The sequence below is a fragment of the Gopherus flavomarginatus genome, chromosome 14 (genome assembly GCF_025201925.1).
Source record: "Gopherus flavomarginatus isolate rGopFla2 chromosome 14, rGopFla2.mat.asm, whole genome shotgun sequence".
NCBI lineage: Eukaryota > Metazoa > Chordata > Testudines > Testudinidae > Gopherus > Gopherus flavomarginatus.
Genome location: NC_066630.1, coordinates 7325479 through 7338703, shown reverse-complemented (window position 1 = coordinate 7338703; position 13225 = coordinate 7325479).

The following is a 13225-nucleotide window of genomic DNA, read 5'->3' as shown; positions in this document are numbered from 1 at the left end:
GAAAAAAAAAACAGATGGGACAGAGAACAGGAGAATCATTACTGAGAACCTGACAGTCACCTCCTTCCCAGCCCTGTTGCCCTGTCAATGGAATACATTACAGAAGCATTACTCTAATCTGCAACAGCAGCTGGATTCAGCATAGAATCTGACTTGTTATATGGAATGAATTATCGAAAACAGTAATGTAAAGAGAGTGGGCCACATTCTAGTCTCTGTCATGCCAGAGTAACCCTGTTGGAGTCAGATGCAGAATTTGGCCCACTGTATATATTAGGACATCAATGCAGATGCTTCTATGAGACTTACTATAAAAATGGACTGAAAATCTCATGGGAAATTGAATCCATCATGGTATTTTGGATCTTCTAATTCCATTCCCAGATGGAAACAGGAAACATGGAAATGAAAAATGACTGGAGGAAGGAAAAGGGTCATTCAAACACTTTGGCTCCTTCTTGGGACAAAAGTTTGCCTTCGCTCTTATTTTACCTGAACTGGTTTGCCCAGTGCTCTCCAGCATTTTCCATCTTTGGGTCACTTTTCAGTCCTTTCATGGACCAACCCAACACCCCAATGCGATTCATCCACCCAGTCGTAATTTGAGATCCACTCAATGTAGGGTAAATTAAAGAATTTGGTTGTAAGACTGATGGTAGAGCAAGAAAGGTATGAAGAGGTGAGAAATGAGACATGTTAGGGAAGATTTTCAAGGAAGTGGATACACTGGGCCCTGAGTTAGATTCTATCAGGCTTAGCTCTATTGGAGCTAATGGAGTTACCCAGGTGTGCAACTGGTGTAACCGACACAAGAATCAGAATCATTCTCTGTTATTCCTTTCCCATCTGTTTTTTTCAATGGCCATGTGATTGTGCTGGAGGCATTTTGCTAAAAAGACTATTTTGTTTCTTTAGTGTACCATTAATGGCATCCTCTTCAGGCTGTTATTTGAATTAGTATAGGCATTAGAAAACCCAGCCTGGATCAGGCCCTGTCGTGCACACCCAGAACAAAGAGACAGTCCTTACCCCTAAAGAGCTTACAATCAAAGTATCAGCCTAGAGACAACAGGTAGATACAGACAGACAAGGGGAGCACAAGGCCACAAGGAGACAATATGAATCAGCATGACAGGCTGTGATCTCAGCACACCAGCAGCCTCGCTGCTATCAAGTTTTCTGTAGGCACCACGGCAAAGGAGAGTTTTAAGGAGGGATTTGAAGGACAGCAATGAGGTGGCCTTGTGGATGTTTGCAGGGAATGTGTTCCAAGAGTGAAGGGCAGCCTGGGAGAAAGCACAAAGATGCTTGTCTGAAAATGTAACCAGTGGGTGATTGAGACCAGCGTCACAGAGCCATTGGAGGTAGGAGTCGACCTTTCAGTACTGAATTAGATCAGAGCAGGTTTCAGGAACAAATTGGCAAATGTGGTTCACTTGCAAGAAAAAGAAACTAGCAGCATAGAGAGCTTTTCCTCCCTGGTTACCACTCAGTTTTCTGTTCAGAGACCTTCTGGTTGGGGGAAGCGGGAGGCGAGGGGAGTGAAATATCCATGGTATTAGGCATTAGCCACCCATTTTTCAAAATCTTGTCCGAAGAGTTCCACGTGTGACCTTCTATCCAGCAGTTTGAGAAAATGAAGCAACTCACACTGCAGTCTCCTCCTTACAATTTCTCCCATTCTGTATCCACACATTAAAGGGATGCTACAGTAACAACAAGAGATAGGACCCAGTTGAACGTGCAAGGGGATGGAGAATTATATGGAACTAAATTCTATAAATCAGTGGTGCAAGGTCAACTTGATATTGTGTGCAGTACAGGTAATCCTACCTCCCCAAGTTTATTGTAGAACTAAAGGGAGTTCAGAGAGAGGCTACAAGAACCATCAAAGGCCTTGGAAAATTCTTATACAAGGAGAGATTGAAAAGACTGGGATTATCAGGAAGAAGGTCAATAAGAACCAGCGTAATGAAGGGCAATATAATAATGAACAGAGAAGACAGACTGGGTGCATCTGTTCTTCCTGTCTCATAATATGAGATCAAGAGGCCATTCAATGAAATTATAAGGCGGGAAATTAAAGGAAATCCTTTGTTCACACAACACATAATAAGACTGCGGAACTCACTGCCACATGGTGTCATTGAGGCCAAGAGTTTAACAAGATTCAAAGAGGGATTGAACTGCTATGGATAACAGGAGTATCCAGGATTCACATAGTCCATGCTAACAAAAAGAACATTGGGAGAGAAATAAAACCTCATACTACAAGGCTTAACCTAGTTAGAGAGTAGGATGAGACCTCCATGGGGAGCTGGTTCCCCTGCTGTAGGGTTTCTTGCACCTTCCTCTGAAGCAATGGGTGCTAGCCACTATCAGAGGCATGACAGTGGACTAGATGGACTATGGGTTTGGCCCAATCTGGCAATTTATGTTCTCCTGTGCAGAAACTAGAAGTTTCTCTCCCTAATGGAACTCTCTGTAGAGGGGTCAGGAAAGGAAGGACCATTTCACATTTCAGCAGCAATGGCAGATTTCTCTTTTAAGCTGACACCCACCTATTTCCTGAAAATATATTATGGATAAACCCTATAAAGACAGGACCATAAAGATGACCTTTGCTGTATATATTCAATAGTGCATTTTTATGTAAGCATGATTAATGTTTAACTTGTCCTCTTGTTTCGGCTGATTTAGTCACTAAGTTGAAAAGCACTCTCGATGTATTAACGATGTGTACATCTCCCATTGACCCCAATAAGATAGTGTTCCACTATGGAGATTAAGTAAATATGAAGGCAGGTTAAATATCTACAATGTGCTCTAGCTGCTGCAGTTTTATGGCATTCCTTACTGACTTCTTGGAAACATCTCCCCTTTCCCAGATCAAGGAGAAGTTATTTGCTTTGCACTGTGTTTGCCACATGTGTGAATGCATGCTCTTCAGACATGGAATGCCAGATCCTCAGCTCTGCTCTGTCCCGCTGGGGCTAAAAATACAGCTGAGGATTCTGCCCTATACAAAGGGAATTCCTATCTAGCAGAACTTGCAAAGTGGGGCATTCCAAGGTGTGACAGGGAAGAAAGGGACTGGCCGGTGGGCATTATCTCCAGCACGAGTTTGGACAAGTCTGAGACCTTGTTGTATTAATGCAGATGGAATACATGGGCCCAGAGAGTCAAAGATGTTAACATAACCCAGTCACCATCCAACTCTCAATAGTTTGAAACAAGGTTTGGGGTTTTCGTGTACAGAGACCTCGGCTTCCTTAGTACCGTGGCAAACACCCCATTAAAAATCCTTCTAACCTTTTATTAAAGATACGGAAATGAAGGAAAAACTGTTAAGACGTTTGAAATGTGAAGTATTAAATAAGGCTTTCGTTTCAGTAACAATCTCTTGTTTCCTTTCCCTTTAATTGGAGAGAGGCTTTAGAATAAAGCACCCCCTTGATGGACAGTCTCTTTGATGGTAATAACTGTCTTTTGCGGAGGGGAAGGATATTAGCTGAGGTGGGCTGGAGCTGTCGCCCTTGCTGTTGGTGTTAAAGTTTCATAAGTTGACAAAACAAGCCAAACGCACACACAAGGGAAGAGAAAAGAACAGCAAAGATAGAAAATGCAGCTTCTGTCTCTGCAAACTCACTGCTGGAAAAACACCGGGCCAGCACATTGTCTGACCTGGCAAACTTGTACCAGCCTCGGGCTACTGAGGGCGTTGCTTTGAGCTGCATTTCTGGCCACCGGCTCACAGCACTGTTGCAAAATGTGCAGGCTTGCCCGACTAAGCCAGATCCTTAGTAGAGGCGAAAGGAGAGAGTTAGGAAACAGAAGAAATAAGGGAGGGAAGGAAAAGACCATAAGGGGGGCATCCCAGGTGGTGGTTGGGATTCAGCCAGAGCTGGAGGAGGTGACGATGTCATCTGGCTCTCCCTCTCTGGCCTGGCTTGGTCAGGACATTTCAGGATCAGGAGAAAGACCTTCCAGGAGACAGTGGGGAAGGCAGCTATGATGGTGAAGCTCATACCAGTAGCCAATTTTTCTCCCAAAGTCCATTTCTTTAAGGACCCCAAAAGGGAATGAGGGGTGGAATAGCCCATTCCCCCTCATTATTTTGTCCACCAACTAGGCCTAGTTTCCAATTTTGATTCACTGATTTTTAATTCCACATTTTTACCAGGCATGAGATTAACACAGCCCATGAGTTATAGCCAGAGGCCTTTTTGTTTATACCATTTCTTTGTCTCAGTTTGCACCTTTTCCCATCAACCTTTGCTGTTCTGGGTTATTGTGACATCTTAGGAACTGCCACTCACTTTTTAGAATCATAGAATATCAGGGTTGGAAGAGACCTCAGGAGGTCATCTAGTCCAACTCCCTGCTCAAAAAGCAGGACCAATCCCCAACTAAATCATCCCAGCCAGGGATTTGTCAAGCCGGGCCTTAAAACCTCTAAGGAAGGAGATTCCACCACCTCCCTAGGGAACCCATTCCAGTGCTTCACCACCCTCCTAGTAAAAAAGTTTTCCTAATATCCTACCTAAACCTCCCCCTCTGCAACTTGAGACCATTACTCGTTGTTCTGTCATCTGTCACCACTGAGAACAGTCTAGATCCATCCTCTTTGGAACCCCCTTTCAGGTAGTTGAATGCAGCTATCAAATCCAGCCTTATTCTTCTCTTCTGCAGACTAAACAATCCCAGTTCCCTCAGCCTCTCCTCATAAGTCGTGCTCCAGCCTCCTATTCATTTTTATTGCCCTCCGCTGGACTCTTTCCAATGTTTCCGCATCCTTCTTGTAGTATGGGGCCCAAAACTGGACACAGTACTCCAGATGCAGCAAAGAGTCCTGTGGCATCTTATAGACTAATAGATGTATTGGAGCATAAGCTTTCGTGGATGAATACCCACTTCGTCGGATGCATCTGCCTAACATCCAGCCCATCTGCTCAAGATCAGTGGTGCCAATTAGGGAGGAACGGGGGGCCAGGGAGCTAACACCCTTCCCCAAGGTTTTTGCACTTCCTCAAAGTTTCATAGGCTGCTGAGCTCGGCAGGGGAGGGGGGGCAAGCCTGACCACTTTTAAGCAGCATTCCTGTGCTAAATCACTACCGCTGGGTCAAATGGTGATGCGACCTGGTGCACAGGTTGTTTGTCCATGTCCAACATCAGCAGAGTGCAGGGGAGTCCACCAAGAACTTCCCTCCTAGCAACGCCAGCTCACACACTTCATGAGTGAGGAGAGACTCTCCTGCCAAGAGAGACCTGGGGTCCCTGCAGTAAGAGAGCAAGTGGAGACTGGTATGAGGTCCCCAATGGGAGCTGACAGGGACTAGAATTTGCCCCGTCCCCACAAGAAATATCTGAATGGGCCCCACTGCTCAGGATGGGCTAGTATTTCTAAGCAAAACATGCATTCATTAGCAAGGAATAATCTTTTCTATTTCCTGGCCATTTTCATTCTTCTCCCAACTTCAGGAGAGACCATTTGAGAGAGACTAGTCCAGCCTCAGACTCAGGATGTTTGGCTCTCAGTCCACACAACTCAAGCCTATCTCCTATCTATCTCTTCCTCTATCCACCTCCCTCTTTCTCACTCATCACAAGAGTCTGTTTATAGATGCAAACTAAACTTCTTGGAATCTCTCCTAGTTTTTTAGATGAGTCACTGTCACTAGAATGAATAGAAATGTTGTAACACCTCACCCGCAATTGCCTTACCAATAAATACCAGTGGCCTTAGGCAATTTTTGTAAGTACATATCCCCGTGCACATTTTAAGGTGTGTATTTATTCACCAGCCTTGTTTGTTCACCCTCCGAACTGATAGCACTAATGGCCTTTTGATACAATTCTGGAAACCGCTATCTAGACCATAGTAAACTGGTATTGTAAAATCTCAGCTATTGAGAAACAGTATTGTTTTGGTCTCCTTTTCTCCCTGCCTAGATGTAGGTTTTCACTTTCACATACTGTCGCTTTAAATTCCACTTTTGAGCAGCCTTCTGAACACATCAAACATTAGGGAAGAAACAGCCATTAACCTTAAATTTTACACTTACAAAAATCAGAATGTAAATCACGTTGTTTAACCACTGACCTTCCCACTCAAACCCATACATCGACATCAGTTCCCTTGAAACTCTGCCTAGAGAGGATGAAAGTTTAGCAAAAAATACCAAACCCTGTCTCGGTTTGCAGCACAAATACTTTGCTTTCATTATGAAGGTTTATGCAGCTCTAGTGCCTTCCCAAGCCAAATACAGTACCTGATTCAAGAAGTGACTCTGTGAGTGGCTTTCAAATATTTGAGCATATGACAGAGATTTGTTTAAGAACTATTTCTTCTAATGCTTCTGAGGAAGGTATAATTTTTATACAGATCTTCACCAGGAATAAACTTGACGCTGGACCATTGTGGTCAGTGGAACAACAAGGACTAAACACCACTTGAGGGTCTGGCCCTCATCATTTAAATGAATCTCAGTTTAGCATTAGTTTAATTATAGTAAGTTTTATAACTGAATAAATTTACCACTCTCTAAAGTGTTAAGTATAGGAGCTAAAGCTCTATTGAAATCAATGGACATTGGCTCAAAGACTTAGCAAATTGGAACTTAATTCTGTCCTAGTGCACCACAGGTCCCCCTAACGGAGCAAAAGCCTCAAGTGAACTTCCAAATGTTCTTTCATGTACATGGGTGATGTTTTCTGTAGATCTATCTATCACCATAGCAGCGAGGCACCAAATACGCCAATTACAGAAGAATCAGTAGTGATCTGACAATGAACTGTGTTCCTCTTGTGGATCCACCTTGCTTTCTCAACACCCCACGCTGAGTTCTTAAAAATACACCTCTACCCCCATATAACGCTGTCCTCGGGAGACAAAAAAATCTTATCGCGTTATAGGTGAAACCGTATTATATCGAACTTGCTTTGATCTGCCGGAGTACGCAGCCCTGCCCCCCCTCTCGCCCCCGGGAGCACTGCTTTACCATGTTATATCCAAATTCTTGTTATATCAGGTCACGTTATATTGGGCTGTAATTCATTCTGCAAACCAAGTGAGTAGGGCTGCATTGGCTGCTGATTGTCTCACAGGCTGCAGCTGGAGAATTGCTGAAATTCTATGGGTATTGATTTCATTTTCCAACCCCTGCCAAAGTAAACTTTCTCTTCTCTGATCCTGGGGTTTACACCTCCTGAGTTACTATTTTCCAGGGACTGTGCTATTCATGTGGATTCCTCAAAAAAGTCTGAAGCACTTCTATTGTCTTGCAGGGCAGGAAGTGTCCCCTTTATTGATTTAGCGAGGTGGAATTGCAGTCTCCACACCAGTGTTTATGATCTACATGGGCACCCTTTGGTTCTGAGGAGCTACCTTTATTCCAGGCAGTTTCCCCCTAGATTTATCCTGAAAAGAATCTGCTCCCAGTCTTTTATTTCCCCCTCCATCTCTACTCCTCACTCTCCCTCTGCACGATGCAGACAGGGCTTGGCTGACGCCTCCAGAAGGGCAGCAAGCAACCATTTGTTTCCTTGCAGAGGGCCCTCGCGCATCGGTGTGGTTGTATTTCCTTCCCTGTGAGGGAAGGGGGGAAAGAGGGGGTGATGCCAAGTGCAGAGGGGATTATTGCACAACGTCAGGATCACATCAACGGTCAGAGCCCCAGGGCAGCAGCAGGGGGAGGAGAGACGTGCAGTTGGACAGCGTTGTGGCCCAGGGTCTTTTTATACTTTTAGAGAAGTTGGGCTCATCCCAAGTTCCTCTCCTACAGATTGTTCCTGTTGTTGCTGCGCTCCAACCCCACAGGCCATGTGACTGCCCACAGCAGTGTCTCAGCGTGACCTGGGCTCAGCTCTGTCTGGCTCACCTAGCCCACTCCCCACCGCCCGCCCCTCGGCTTTGAAACAGTGATACCTCCACTGCTGCTCTGCTTCCACCTTCAGTTCTCGAGGGCTGGCTCAGGCCTGTCTTTAGCCCTGGGGTTTGCTCCTTTTCATTCACTCTCATCTCCTCTGTCAGGTGCTTTGGATTATTTTCCTTTTTGTAATTCACCCCTTTCTGGATTCTAAACCCTTTCGGGTCTTGAAGATGAAAAGAGAGTGAGGAATGGCTCTCACGAGCACTCTGCATCCCTGCGTCAAGGGAGAGGAGGAGTTGAATTTTCTCTGGCGTCCTTGTATTCTTTAATAAAACTTGGCCTTACTAATAGGCTGGGTTTCTTAATATGTAAATGCCCTAGATTAGCAAAATCACATTGCCATGGAATTCATGTGCATTGGACCTGGGAGGAGAAACCCTGTTTTCAGTGTGTGCATTGGGGAATTTTTTGGTTTCATGGCATGCCCTGGGGCTAGTTTCTAGTGGACATAAATAGAGTCTCTGTGGAGGAATATTAGCTTGAATGAGATTACAACTTGTCCCCAGAACTCTCGGGGGAAGACAGTTATTTCAAGAAAATAACAGAAAACTGTATTTTAAAATGATAAAAAGTAAACCAGTCAATCAGTGCATTTGCAATGATCTATGTAAAGTTAAAGTGTAGCAAGAACTTTGATGAAAGAGAAATGTTCCCCACTGCAATATCGTTGCTGTTTCTTGCTACTCAGGTCCTGTATTAATTCAGGTTGGGTTTCTTTCCAGTGAAGCCTTAATATCGGAAAGTACCTTGTAAAGCATGCGTTCTCGGTATTCATAGCAAAAGGAGGTTAACGATTCTGTTACCATGAAGTTCTTAAATAAGGGTGATAGAAGCAGGGCATTCCTCTGCATTGGCAGGTCTGTCTTCCTGTGAAAATAAGCTAGGAGAGGTCTACCAGCGCCTGTAATATGAAAGCAAATAGCATGATAACCTCATGATTATGAGAAAAAAAGAAGCAATTTTTTGGCAATGATGCCACCTCTGTGGTAATAAAGGCCTGCTGACTGCCATTGTTGCAAAAGGGTGAAACTTTGTGCTCTTGATCAAGAAAAACTCCTATTCGCTTCAGTGGGAGTTTTGCTCAATGGAAAACCACAGAATTTGGCCTAAAACCAGATCAGAAGTTGGTTGTGTCCTTATTGTCTCCTGCTGTTGCTCTCTGCTAACTGCACCAGTTGCATATACCCTGCTGTCAGCCAGTAATACTGACATCTATCAAACATATTCTTGGCATAAGCAATGCAGAATTAGCAGGCTGTGGGCTGCATGCTAAACTGCTTCGCTTTGTCAGGATTTTTAGTATTAATTATTTAGATTTCCAAAAAGGCTTTTGACAAGGTCCTGCACAAGAACTGCTAAAGAAGTTCCATTGGCATGGGGCGACATGCTAAGTATTGTCATGGGTCAAACGCTGGCCAGGAGACAGTAAGCAAACAATAGGATTAAATCGTCACTTTTCTTCCTGGCAAAAGATTTATAGCGGATGCCTGAAGGATCATAGCAGGTGGTGTTTAATATTTATTTATCAGGGAGTAGCCATGTTAGCCTGTATCCACAAAAACAACAAGGAGTCCAGAGGCACCTTAAAGACTAACAGATTTATTTGGCCAAATAAATTTGTTAATCTTTAAGGTGCCACTGGACTCCTTGTAATATTTATTTATTTATTTATTAATAATCTGGAAAAGGGTTGGGGTGAGTAGCTAGGTAGATGACAGTCAGGACCATGAATGCAGAGGAAGTTCAATGTCAATGAATGCAAAGAAAAGCAAATTTGAAATGAAAAATTTAAGCTATTTATATATTTTACAGAGTTCTTCCTTAACATTATTAACTCAAGAAAGGGACCTGGGAGTCATTGTAGACAGCTGAATGGAGACCTCTGATCAGTGGGCAGTTGTGGGCAAAAAATCAAATGAGATGTCAGACTGCATAAGGAATGGGATGGAGAATATTATAATGACTTTATTTAAATCAATGATGTGGCCCCATCTGCATATCATTTGAGGTACTGATTACCCCATCTCCAAAAGGATATTATAGACTTAGAAGGGAGTCAGAGAAGGGCAACAAAAATGAAGAGAGATTGAGAAGGTTGGGACTGTTGCCTTAGAAAGAAGATGAATAGGAAGGGGCACGATAAAAGTATATGAATGGTCTAGAGAAGAGAGATCAGGCGCTTCTGTTTTCCTTCATAGCACAAGAACTAAGTGGACATTCAATTAAAAGGTGGGAAAACCAAACTCAATTAATGGAAATACTTTCACACAATGTGTAATTAGACTGTGGAACTCACAGCCACGGGAAGTCCATCAGACCTAGAATTTAATGATATTCAAAAAAGGATTATATATTTATATATATATATCAAGAAATCCAGAGTTATCATAAATAAAGATAGCAAAAAAATTGTGGTAGGGATATTAAATCTTGTTCTTCAGGACTTATGCCAGTCTCTAACTATTAGAAATGAAGATAAAACTTAATGAGGAGGACAGATTATCCCACAACTGCTTCCTGGGGGGTTCTCACCCCTTCCTGGGAAGCATCTGGTTCTGACCACTGTCAGAGAGAGGTTATTAGACTAGATGGATCTTGAACTGATCGATTCTGACAGTCCCTCTGTTCCTAATTTATTAGTGCATATGGCTGATGTCGCTGTACAGATATTTTTAGAAAAAATAATATTTAATTATTACTTCGCTGCTCTGTCCTCAGTTTCCTCTCTGCAAAATGGGACATAATACCATGTAATGGGCTTTGAAATCTATAGATGAAAAGGACCTATATTTCTGCAAAATACTGTTGTTGCTATAACACTACAACATTTAACAAAGCACAAGCACTGCTAGAATTGGGATAATGGCAGGTTTAAAAGGTTGGTCAAGTTTGCCTAGAATACTCCCTACTTTGATAATGCTGATGAATGTTAAGTGGGTTCTGTTGGCTCATTCCCTCACTTGGATTTAAGAGAGGTGGGAGAAGCTCTTTAAAGATTGAGGATTTAGGGAGTGGGCTGAGTAGTCCTGAGAGAGGAACCCCAGGAGAAGCCAAGCCTGGGGAAAAGCTTATGTTGTATCCTTGTTCGTTCCTTTGTTCATAAAGCTAAATGCCTGAATGGGGGTGACTATAGATTCTGCACAGTTCTCGTGGACTGTATTTGGAAGCAGATTAGGAGCAACACCTGCTCAATGCATGCTAATCATATTTAGCATTCAGGACTTTCCACTTTCAAAAAGCTGCTGAAGACACACTTTAAAGGCTGTTTCACATCCGTAACATCTGCGAGAAAAAAGTATCTTCTAGCTACCTTTGTGCTAATATTCAGAAGTCTGGGTGATACAGTATTCCCAATTGTGCCTGGAGATCGGCTCGCATGACTCCCAGGATGTATAAAACTGCCCTCAAGACTAATTTTTTCCAAGGAGTTGAATCCATACTGAATTGGACCCACTGTGTTTGGTTTGTTTTTCTAATGAGCTGCATGTCAACAACCAGGTACCAGGCCTTCAGATGCAGAGATGAGCTACTGGGATGATCAGGGGAATGGAGACCCAGTCTTACAAAAGGCAACTAAAAGAGCTCGGCTTGTTTAGCCTAGTAAAACAAAGGCCGGGAGGGGATCTGATTGCTCTCAGGAAACACTTGGGGATAAATGCTAGGCAAGGAGAAGAGCCGTTTAAGCTAAAGGACAATGTTGGCCTGGATCCGATGACCCAGGAAGTCTCTTCCAGCCCCACGGGCATATGTTCAATGGCAGGAGACATGCCTGCTGCTTTTGTCTTGTCCCATGGCATTTGTTTCTTTATTTCTTTACCCAGTGACAAATCACAAATGTATCTATTTTTGCTCGGTCTTGATCATTTCCAATGGTGAAAAAGCAGCAACGATTTTGAGGAAGTGGCTTTCACTTTGCTAAACTTTCTCCTATGAGCAATGTCCTCTAGTGCCAGGGTTCTCTGATTTTTCACTGCTGGTGACCCCAAAACTGGAGGCAGGGCCTCATCCCCATCTCACTGACACTGGTGTAAATCAGGAGTAATTCCAACAGAGCCATGCTGATGTAAGCCCCTTATAAGTGAAGGAAGAATTAGGCCCGTAATAGCCAGTGGTCCAGCAAGAAGTGAGGGGCTTCTTATTGACTAGGTCTGAGTCATTCCCCCTGGTGCTCAGGGTATTGTCTCATCCTACCCTAGCAAGATCTGGGTCCCAGTGGTAGTGGCAGCAACAAAGGTGTGCATTCACAAGCATATCCCTACACGTGCCCATGCTCAGTTCTTGAAAGAAGCACTTGAGAATATACAAATAACTAGGACTGTCAATTAATCACAGTTAACTCACGTGATTAACTCAAAAAATTAATCACAATTCAAAAAATTAATTGCACTTATAACAATAGAATACCAATTGAAATTTATTACATATTTTAGATGTTTTTCTACAGTTTCAATATTGATTTCAATTACAGCACAGAATACAAATTTCACAGTGCTCACTTTATATTATTTTATTACAAATATATGCGCTGTAAAAATGATAAACAAAAGAAATTGTATCTTTCAATTCACCTCATGCAGGGACTGAAGTACAAGCTCTTTATCCTGAAAGTGTAACTTACAAATGCAGATTTTATTTTTTTTTGGTTACATAACTGAACTCAAAAACAAAACTGTGTAAAACTTTACAGCCTACAAGTCCACTCAGTCCTACTTCACTAAGACAAACAAGTGTGTTTACATTGACAGAAGGTACCGCTGCCTGAGTCTTATCTACAATGTCAGCCGAAAGAGAGAACAAGCATTCGCATGGCACTTTTGTAGCCGGCGTTGCAAGAAATTTACGTGCCAGATATGCTAAACATTCATATGCCCCTTCATGCTTCGGCCACCATTCCAGAGGACATACTTCCATATTGATGATGCTCTTTAAAAAAATAATGTGTCAATTAAATTTGTGACTGCACTCCTTGGGCGGGGAGGGGAGAATTGTATGTATCCTGCTCCGTTTTACCCTCATTCTGCATATGTTTCACTTTATAGCAATTTCGCATGATGACCCAGCACATGTTTGTTTTAAGAACACTTTCACAGCAGATTTGACAAAACACAAAGAAGGTACCAATGTGAGATTTCTAAAAATAGGTACAGCACTCAACCTAAGGTTTAAGAATCTGAAGTACATTCCAAAATCTGAGAGGAACGAGGTGTGGAGAATGCTTTCGGAATTCTTGAAAGAGCAATACTCTGATGTGGAAACTACAGAACCCAAACCACCAAAAAAGAAAATCAACCTT